This window comes from Corvus kubaryi, unplaced genomic scaffold, assembly GCF_017639235.1.
Source record: "Corvus kubaryi isolate FWS band 111438036 unplaced genomic scaffold, C.kubaryi_AGA036_p1.0 37302, whole genome shotgun sequence".
NCBI classification, from domain to species: domain Eukaryota; kingdom Metazoa; phylum Chordata; class Aves; order Passeriformes; family Corvidae; genus Corvus; species Corvus kubaryi.
This window is the reverse complement of record NW_024581095.1, coordinates 265,107-276,154: the sequence shown is the minus strand read 5'-3', so window position 1 is coordinate 276,154 and position 11,048 is coordinate 265,107. Positions and strand designations below refer to the sequence as shown.

The following is an 11,048-nucleotide window of genomic DNA, read 5'->3' as shown; positions in this document are numbered from 1 at the left end:
CGCTGGGCACGCTCAGCCGTGAGGCGCGTCCCCGCTGCTGCAAACCCGGGGGGAGTCCGCGGGTGCGGGCGGGGCCGCGGGGCGGGGCGCGGGGGCAGCGCGGGGCGGCCCCGCAGCGCGGCCGGGGCTGTCACCGAGGGGTCGCACGGGGTTTGCAGCAGCGGGGACGCGCCTCACGGCTGAGCGTGCCCAGCGCTCCCCAGCGCAGCAGGGACGGGGCACAGGGGACAGGGGACAGGAGCAGACGAGCGGTGTGCGACGGCGCGACACTAAGACTCCGCGAAGGCTCCCGCTGTGCAGGCACCGTGGAAACGGTGCGGTGAAGGGACAGCGGAGCGATGGAGGGACACAGGGGCGGTGCGCTGCTCCACAGTGTCTCTGCCTCAAATGCTGTACAGGGACATACTGCCAAAAACCCAGAGAAACAGGTGATAAGAAGCTGCAGCGTGTGAAGATGTCTTCCTCAGAGTTAATGTCCAGGGCAGGAGTGATTAAGATGTTATGAAATCATTCATAATGCAGGCTAATAGAAGCTTAAGCCTTCTCTACCAGGACTAGGTTATAGGCAACCAACCTCGTTTTTCAAACCCACCAGTATTTAACTCCCCATGAAAATTAATTTTTCTGTGGTCCACATAGGATTTCCATTTGTTGAGTGCAACAGCACGTCTCTGCACCTTCCTGAACAGCTACTACATCTCTGGACATGATTTGCAGGCCTGCCAGCTTAAGGAAAATTCAGCAGCTGGAAGGCAGAAATATGGGACAAAAGTAGCCCCTGATATTTAAACCCCTGGTAAGCTGTGATAACAATTCTAAGTTTAGTACATTAGGATCAGATCATTTGCCTCAAAAACACAGTTACTACTGCTCATGTCTGTTCAGCTGCCTACCTCCCCCACAGATTTCACCCATCGGCTGTTAAGACTGAAAGACATCAGAGCCTGAATGTTTAAACTTTATCTTGAGAGAGTGATTTGATTGTTTAGGGGTTTTTTTCTGAATAACAAATATGGCTCCAGTGTGGGTAGCAGGCCCTCATGGCACATGCTCAGGTATGAGCTGGGAGTTCCCTTCAATTTTGGTGCATCTTCTAACCTGTAGAATGTATGTCCTAGCAAGTGAATGCCAGGGATTCACCACTTGTAGAGATTTGGCACTGTGGAATGAAGGCAGACACCAAAGACCTAACTGTGGGAGGTGGGAAGCGTGTGCTGGTGAAGCCCCCAGGAGGCTGAAGTGGACAATGCTGTCCTCCAACATGGAGGAGGGGATTAACAGATTCTTTTAGGGATCCTTGGAAGAGTAATGGTTGCATTAAATCATAGTTGCAGTTGAAGTTTTTTATTCTTAGCAGAATAAAGATAACATTCTATATTATGACTCTTATAGCAGAAAATTTATTACAGTCAATAAGTACTCTAGCCCAAAATTTCTAATACAGCTTAATTTAAAATTTCTCATCACCTAGACCCCAATTTAACTTGTAAATTCTATTCACCTGGACCCTCTGCAGATCATTTCCTGAAATGTTGTGGAGAAGAGAGATATAAGCTCCCAGCTAGAGTTGTCATGTCTTTCTCTGTCCCCTGCCACCTCAACACCACCTGTGCCCAACTACCACAGTCTATCTGTAGTCCATCCTCTGCACCCCATTTGAGAACCTACCCACATCCTAAAATTCCTTCTTGAACCACCAAGAATGGTTGTGGATAGGTGTAAACATCCTTCTGAGCCCTTTTAGCCTCCATTTTCTTCCCGATGACCTGGTTTCGTAGCCCAGGTAAGCAACCTGGTTTGCTGTGCTGTGTGTACTTGGCTGTATGTAAAAAGTTATACCTGTTTGCTGCCTTTAACAGGCTATGTTGCTAGGATCTGCTCCAAGTCTGCACTCTCTAGTTTGGCTGTATTGTCTGCAATTTCCTTTTCCTTAGCCAGCTTCCCTCAGCAGCTCTGATGGAAACTGGAAGCCAAGATTTAGCTGTTAAGAGGAATCAGAGGGCAAGAGCCTGCATGGGAGAGTAGAAGGAGACAGTTTGGCCCCATTGTGAGACAGGAAGGATTTTGGAAATGCAATTACACTTCCAAATTTAGGAATACAGAAGCCTAACATGGACCCCAGACAATGAGGTAGAAACCGAGAGAGGTTAAGAACCAATTCAAGCAAAATGCTAATATTGAACTAAAGTATCTTTGAAAAAAACACTTTACTGAAATGATTAGTCAAGAAGTAAGTTTTTTTGATTAGGTCTTTTTCAAAGTGGCAAGAGCATTAGGATGCTGAGAAACATCCAATAGGTGAGCAGCCTATTAGGGAAAAGTATTGCCCTTTCTAAAATGCTATGTTGTGATGTAGTGGAAATCTTTTTGCACCTGCAGTTCTGGCCTTTAGCCTGGCTGGGAGTCCGGTACCAACATTCCAATGCTCTTTAGTCTTTAATGACTTCTCTAAAACTTCATTATTACAAATGTGACACTCAGGTAGATTGTCCTGCTGTCCTCAGGAAAACAGGTTTAACCTCAAGCCTGACTGTTACACCCTGTGGTTACCAAAACCAGTCTGACTTTGTTCTGCAGTCAGTTATCTATAGGGAGAAAAAGTTTGTTCCTTTTACTACCTCTCATCTGTGACAATTCCCTTTGATTCCTTTTCTCTTTATTTCTATCTTTATTCTGATTTATAATCCCTAAAATGGATAGAGCCCTTACCTACAAAGTATTATTGTTATACAAATAGCCTAAAACGGGCCTGCAAAGTGGACAGAGCAGAGCAGGCCGCTGTGGCTGAGGAAAAGGTAAAAGCAGCAGAACAAAGATTTACTGTTACAAAGCAGCTGAGAAACTCCATAGCTTGCAATGAGTAGACCTAAAACAGTCACCAGAAAATCACTCTGAAGTTGTCCTTTCGAATTCTGACAGAGAAACTTTAACCTACACTGTGGGCCACAATTCCCAATCATCTTCTCACCTCTGTCCTTCAGCCATCCAATTCCGACGTTGGGCACAACACACAAAACTGACAAGACTCTGGCCTGGAAATCCATCAGACTCAAGCCTGCTAAAGGTGGTTGAGAGCTGCTTGGTCCTGTGATGAATGGGTTTTGGATTGCCTGGAGCACCTGAAGAAGGAAGGTGGTTAGAAGGTGCACAAGATGCTGGGTGAAGGTGATAGCTCGGCAGCTGGAGCCAGGTCATGCACACGACTCACTGTAAACCCATCCAAACCCCCAAAATCTGTTACATTTTCTTGTGGCTTTTGTGAGTATGCAGCTTCCATTAATGATATCTGCATCACTCCATTACTTTCATGGCTAAGTCCTAAAAGCACCACAAAGAAACTCACCGTGTAGACATAAAGACAGAACATATATTGACAGCTCCTCTTTCTTTCAAATTCTTCAGTCACTTTGCTATTCCCATTCTTAAGTTCTATTCATCAACAAATAAATTCAGGGAAGAAAGTGCATAAAAAAGTTAAAGGGATTTTACAAACCATAAAGGGGGCAATGTAGATCATAAACTAGGTATGAGAAATTATGTGTGATGTTTTTTGTGGCACTGAGATGGAAGTTAGAGGGGAAGACTATCCATTAGCTGACTTTTTAAGAAGACAAAAACTGTGGGTTGTATTCTCAGCTTAGTTTTCTGGGAGCTGGATTCAGTGGGTTACTTTTTCATGCATTATCTCCAAATTTATGAGAGTTTTGTTTTCATTTATTTTCATTACTAAAAAAATGAGCTATGCATAAATAAATAAAGAAACCAAGTTGTCTGGAAAATTTCCAAATAAGATTAGCTTGTCATTAAATAAACCAAATGTTCAGGATTTTTTACTGGTGCCCATCAGAGGACAGCTTGGACGGAAGGACCACCCATCAATTGCCATATGAACAGGTTCACATTTACTAATCTGAAGTTCTTCACACCTCCACAATAAATTATTGGTTTAACCTGTTGTAGTTCCTCTGCAGTGATGACTGACACTGGACACTTGACAGGAAGATGTGATCTAAAATATGCAGAACACTTAAATAATATAACAAAGGAAAGAAAATCGTGGCAAGGCCTGCACAGTTATATTTGTTTCCTTGAGTGCAGTGAAGCTACCTACATGTGTAGAGTTAACTACCTTGCAAAGGTTAAGCATATAGAAATTAAAGTGAAATTCTATATCCACTAAAATTCAAGGGAACTTTGCTATGGGCTGAAATAAAGTGAGTTTCCCCTTAGACCAGACAGAAAAATAATTTAAGAGTATTATAGGAGAAAAAGCAGTATGATTCAAGGTCTTTAGAGAGAAAAAAGTTGAAAAAATTGAGCAAATTTCAGTCCTGAGACACAGTGAAGTGACCAGAGCTCCACAAGCAACAGTAAATGGCTCAAAGAGATGTTGTTGAAGGCATGGAAAAGATACTGATACTGTCTTTATTTTATTCCAGTCTCTACTAGTTCATGATTCCCAACTTTGCAGTTGTGCATTTGGAAAACAGCAGCCACAGTACCAGCAGGTGCCTAAGAGTTCAGGTAAAGTCCTTCTTTGAACTTGCAAAACAAGAAGCAGAAAAGAGTGACTATATTGGCTTGCTTGCTGGGTGCTCTTACCCTGCATGTGCTCTTCCGGGATCCTAGTTCAATTGTGGCCCATCGTCTCTTAAAAATTTTGTCTATTTGTACTATAAGGACAAAAATGTTATGTCTTGTTTTGTATCACCTCCCTGACATGTCAATTGGTTATCTCCCAATTCTTTATGGAGTAAAACAGCATAATGATTCTCCAATCAGGGTTCCCATGGGTTTTACAGGAAGTTAGGGTTCCTTTTGTAGAGTCAGACCCAAAATGCAGGAATGAACAATTATCTGAATTAGTGAATTGTGTAACTAAACCTAGAACCTGTTGGTCTAACTCAGCTTTTCAGAGCATATGCGTGTTACTGCTGGGACACTGATGTATTTGTTATCAGGTCCAACAATACAAATATTTGTGCCAAAACACTAAGCACTGGTAGATCAAAAGACCTATTTATGGCCAGTAGATTAGATTTTGAAGAAACTTTGCATATTAATGAACGACTGCATAACTAAATGTTTAGGATTTGGCTTGACCTTGACCTCGTATTTTTCTATAAACTGAAGTAAGTCCTTCAAGTTGTGCTGCCTGATTGCCAAAATATTTAAAGCAGTATCTGCATGTAGGGAACAGGGAATCTCCTGAGTTCCCTAAAGACCCTAAAGGGTGGTCAGTCTCAAGAACATGGCTAGCTTTGTTGTATGACATTGCCACTGTATTGCCTGAGTGTTACAGAGACACCATTAACTGGAGTTTGCTGGAGCATGGAACAATGCCTAATTGTAAGGAAATTATGATAAGTTACTTGAACAAGATAGAAAGATTCAGAAACCTGGGGGAAAAAATTACACTATGGGCTAGACTCCTTGCAAACTCAGGTACTATGGTGTGGAAAACAGTGGGAAAACACTTAATTCTGACTAAGAGTGACTGGGGAGCGCTAGTTCTGCCAACTGGGATAAAGAATTGGCATGTGCTCCCTGGAGAGAGAGATGGAGAACAGACAGGGGAGAAAATCTTAGACACTATCAGACTTCAGAAGAAAAGTTAAAATACAGATCAATGGATTTGTTGTTGATAACTACCAACCAAATTACATCCAAAGCAGTTAGCCCATGTGTGTACTTTGCTCAAACCAACATGAGACCTCTCCTAAATACATTGACAGATTTTGTGAATGTCATTCTGATTTGTATGTGTGTGTGTGTGTTTACACAGGTGCACACACACACACATAAATATATACATGTGTGTATATATATATATATATATGTATATATATATATATATATATAAATACACACACACACACACACACATATATATATACTCGCAATGTTGCCATGCTTGGACTGTTTAAGAAACATGAGTGTAAGTGCAACTCCTAAACCCTCACTCCTGAAGCAGCATTTACTCACACTAGTGACTGCACAGAAGATGTGTTAATTGCTGTTCCAAGCAATGGTTCAAGAGACAAGCCTTTCAACTCAAGTCGATTAACTAAACGCAGTATGCTTAATTTAAATTCATGAGAATTAGTTCAATTAAAAATGCACACTACAGTTTTTCTATTATGGGCCATGCATTCAATTATTCTCAGCAATTTAGTGAGAACCTGCAACATTACCTTAGTTAACACTTCAAGAGTTTAAGTCACCTTAAGTTTGGTTATAAAGCAGAGTTTAAGGTTAAATATAATTTGTCTGGGATGCAAGACCAGACAATCAATTGTTGCTAGTTCACCAATTCTGGAAAAGCAGGAGTAGAAGATAGTTTGATTTAAATCAATTCTGTCAGCTTATTTTCTAATGTCTGGATTTTGATGATTTTTTTTCACCACAATGTAAGTAAATAAATTCAGCCAAGGAAAATTCGTTCTAGATTGAGTACAAAGCCACGCAGGTTCACACTGCCAGTGATGCTGACAGTGTTGATGATCTGGGCAAGCTATATTACAAAAACAACTGTTGATTGTATTAGAAAACAAATATCCCTTCGATTTCTGCATCCAGACCTGGACCCAGCAGGGTTCTTGAAAGTAATCATAAAAGGGACAGAGTGTGGGTCAGACAGAAAGATAAATATTTGTGTTTGGGGAATATAAAAAGGGGAAAAAGTCAGTCAATAAACCCAACTATATCTAGGGAAAAAGTTAAATTGTCACATCTCAGGGAACCCTTAATCCTGGGTAATAGGCTGTAACATTTCCTTTAGAGTGTTTCAGGACATATACCAAGAAAATGTGAAGTTGTGGAAGTGATAGGTATGGAATTAATTGCAATTTTTTGGCTAGCTTTGTGGGCTTAAAACCAAAAAACCCCAAAACTTTTGCTTTAACCAAAATGACTTATAAATTCCTCACTTACAGAAAGAGATGGTCAGAATCTGATTGCCTCAAAATTCTCCTTTTTTCAGTTTTTTTCAAAGCATTGCACTGTGGTGTCTCTCACAAATTGTATCATCATTTACTTTTCCTCTTTCTGCCTGCAGGGTGTATCTGAAAAAGGTCGTGACTCCGTTCACCAACAACACATCTCCCATTCATTTGGAAGAGACTAAGCTTCAGTCCATTATCCTTCATCCAATAAATAATTCTCTCTTTTTTCTGGTATTTCTCATAACAGTAGCCAAAGAACAGGCAGTAAAAGATTAAAGTTAGAAGAAAAAGTTAAAAGATCCCTTTTAAATTGGTGAACAGAGCTTCTTTCTTAAAGACATGTATGTGTGTGTGTTCACAAAACACTTTGTATTTTACCGTTTTGCTGACGCCTGGGATTCAGCAATTCCAGCATGTCATAAAAAAGAAATTGTGCATTTAAAAAGAATTAATAAAATGAAAAAGAGTTCCAAATTACAGACTCCTTCCTAGATTTAGCAGATTAGTTCAGTTATGCTGTATTTTACACTGATAAACGAAAATCCAGTTCTTTCCTGGAGAGATAGTTACCCCGCCTGGTACCTGCCAGATATATCCATGTAGAGTGTCAGACATGCTTTTTTGCATGGGCATTGTCATCCCAACTTTGTTTGGGTTCAATGGAGTTTTGATCTGAGACCAAAAGGCTGCAATCACTCTTTTGTTCTTAGGTTATAACACAGCCATAAACATACAGTGTCTGCTTCCTTCAATCTACTGCCTTGTTTTTAATGACACACTTTTTTTTTTTTTTAATCCAGGGAAATTGTGGTTAGCTATTCTTAAAACTAGAACTTCCCCCTCTTGAACATCTGCAACTGAAGTATTTAAACCATGTGCAGATGGAGGACTGGGCAGCTGCATGTTACAATCCAGAGTGTACTCACCTCTGCAGATGGCAATGGTTGCTTGCTGTTAGGAAGTTAGTAATGCATTTTAAGTGGCTTTTAGTGGAAGCTTTCTTGGTTTGTATCTGGCACTGTTAAAAAAGAGCTTTGTTCATGATTGTCCTTTTTAACCCACAAGTGTGCTTTACCATTTTGTAGGATTGTTCTAGAAGCAAAGCTGAGCTCTGATGAGTGCTCACAGTTTATTGATTACCACTGTAAAAACAACTTACACAGCTGAGGGGAAATTCCACCTTTAAAAAAACCCCAAAACACCTTTATAAGAAAGTTTTGGGCAGAAATGCAAAGGAACAGACTCAGAACTATGGAATAATATTTGACAAGCAGAAGGAAAGATTCAAGTTAAATGATCTGTGTTAATGATGTTAGATTTCCTCCTTTGGCTCTACTCAATCATTCATACAAACCATGTCTGACTAATGTTCTGTCCTTATGAACACTCTATGATCACATTACAGAGTTTGCATCATTTGCAAAAATGTGTACTCAGAGAACTCTCTCCAGCAGCAATAGTGATGAGTTCCAGAATTTTAAAGTTATTCTGAGTGTTATTTTTATGAACAACTAATATGAAACAGATTTGAAAACTAAGCCCTTAAAAAAAAAACACAACTTAAAAAATATTAGACTTTCTCCCAAATGAAAACCATATTTCCCTTCAAACTACTAAATCTCAAAAACATATTTTCAAATTTATTTCCAACCTTTTTTGGGGAAATCCATCTTGGGTCAGAGACTGCACATAAGAATCAAGAACAAGGGTAGTGTAGTCAGCATCAGGCTTGTCATGAAAAATAATTACTAATCTCCTTCAAGACGTTGACTGCAGAATTTTCAGTGCAGCTGTGGACTCCATGAAGCTGTGCTTTCCTCCTCGTTTTGTAAATGCCTGGCTTTAATCATAATTGATATTTTAAAAACAAAGGCAGAACCATAGAGATGCAAGCTGGCAATTAAGAGTGGAAGTTCTTTGTTGAGGATTTTCCCGGGTTCTCTAAAGGATCTTGATTCCTGTGCTGCCACTGAAGGGACAGAGGCAGCACACAGGGACCTGAAGCAGCAGAGAGCTGCTGGAGGAAGTGGGCATGGCTGTCACTGGCCTCTCCTTGAAGGATTGTGCTGAGCAGGACAAGCTCCTCTGCTAAAACGCGAGTGGGAGTGTATTGGGTTTGCATCGCCAGGTTTTGGTAGTGGGGTGGATACAGGGTGTCTTCCCTGAGAAGATGCTGGAAGCTTCCCCCATGTCTGGTAGAGCCACTGCCAGCTGGCTCCAAGACGGATCTGTCACTGGTTAAGGCCAGACCCATCAAAAGTGGTGGTAATACTTCTGTGATAACATATTTAAAAATAAGAAAAATAAAAGCTATTGTGCAGATGCAATTGCAGCCAGAGAAGGGAGGGGTGAGAGCACACAAGAGGAACAGCTCTGCAGACACCCGGGGCAGTGGAGAAGGAGGGGCAGGAGCTGCTCCAGGCGCCAGAGCCGAGGTTCCCCCACAGCCTGTGGTGAAGCCTCTGTACCCCTGCAGCCCCTGGAGGAGCCCAGACTGGAGCAGGGGGATGCCTGAGAGAGGACTGTCAACCTGTGGGAAAACTGTGCCAGAGCAGGCTCCTGGCAGGGAGCTGCACACCCATGGAGAGAGCATTCCATGCTGGAGCAGGTTTCCTGGCAGGACTTGTGACCCCATGAGGGACCTACACTGGTGTGGGCTGTGCTTGAGGGACTGTGCCTTATGGAAGAGTGACCCACATTGCAGAGAACTGTTGCCTGTGGGATGGACTCCTGTGGGAGGTCATGGAGTACTGTCTCCTGTGGGAGGGACCGCAGTTTGGCATCCCACCAATGTATATAAACACCCTCAGGGAGGGTGCAAGGAGGATGAAGGACGGCTCTTTCCAGTGGTGCCCAGTGACAGCACCATGGAGAATGGGAACAGACAGAAACACAGGAGGTTCCTCCTGAGCAATTCAGTACAGATGGATAAGAACATACATGTCTCCTTTTTCTTGGCCTAGAAGAAATTAACTGCTCATCTGCATTTGGGCATATTTTATCTAAGGCCAAAAAAATGTATTTTAAATGAAATTTCTTGCTCCTGGGGAAAAAAGAAAAAGGCAATTTGAAAGGCAAGGAAGGTAAAGAGAGAAGGAAGGAAAAAATCAACCAAGCAGCAAAGCGCAATATTTAATTATAGGTTATGGAGGTCTCCAGTAGGTTACTCTTCTTCGATCTATCCAGACTATCATCTGACACAAGGTTAACTACTTTGTGTGAAAGACTTGGTTGATCAGCTTAGCTCATAATTGATATTATTTCACCCAGTGCTTGCACTCAGGGATAACTGGAATTCTTATTTCCTGACACAGTAAGAAGGTGGTGGACTAAAAATCATTGCAGATAAATTGAGAAAGTCCCTTCAGGTCAGTGCTGTGACATTGTCAGCTCTATGAAGGGACATACAACCCTGTGCCTTTTGCTTTTGCATCATCTTTCAACATGTATCCTGTCTTGTTGTCCTTTTCTTTTACTCGACTATATATCACAAAAATTGTATTATCACAATAAAGAAATTGATTTCAAACTTTAAATTAAACAGAGGATACATACGGTTGTATGGGGTTTTTTTCACTTTGTGGCTAATTTTTTTTTAATAAGTGCTTTCCATAGCTGTTCAGATTCTGCTGCTTGATCCTGTAGTAAAGTCATAACTCTGAATTTGCCTATCATAGTCTGTTGCCTTGTAAATTGCTGATGGTGAAGTTCAGAATTTGTACTCCCACACAACAGCAATTTAAAGATAGATTGTATAAATTAAAATCTCATTTTGTGTGTTTAACAACCATGTTAAACATCTTCAAGATGACCAAAAGAAATAGCATGTTAAGTAACAGATTTATAAAGAACATTTAAACTTCAGACCTATTGCAATATAAAAATTTTAATTTAATTACTTTAGATCACCAGTTAAAAGTGAATTGCAATCTGTGTATTTTCTAAGTTCAGCTTGAAAGTAGTAACAGTATAGTTACATTTTTATGAGAGACAAGTTCTTTTTAGGATTGCTCAGAAGTTCTGGTTAATATTTTTAAAAGTTGCAAAATTGCATTTTAACAAACCAACCAAATAATCAAACGCCAAAATGTCAATTTTTATTTT

The 11,048-nt window shown here is 40.9% G+C and overlaps 1 long non-coding RNA gene across 2 annotated transcripts; it reads left to right on the top strand.

Annotated features, from left to right (window-relative positions):
* The first annotated feature begins 153 nt into the window (after positions 1 to 153).
* LOC121664624 lies at positions 154 to 7,421 on the top strand. Of its 2 annotated transcripts, XR_006016051.1 has the most exons (3): positions 154 to 1,783; positions 2,982 to 4,524; positions 7,058 to 7,421. It is a non-coding gene; the product is annotated as an uncharacterized LOC121664624 (long non-coding RNA). The 2 variants fall into 2 exon arrangements; XR_006016050.1 differs by having other exon boundaries at positions 154 to 4,524.
* Positions 7,422 to 11,048: the final 3,627 nt, after the last annotated feature.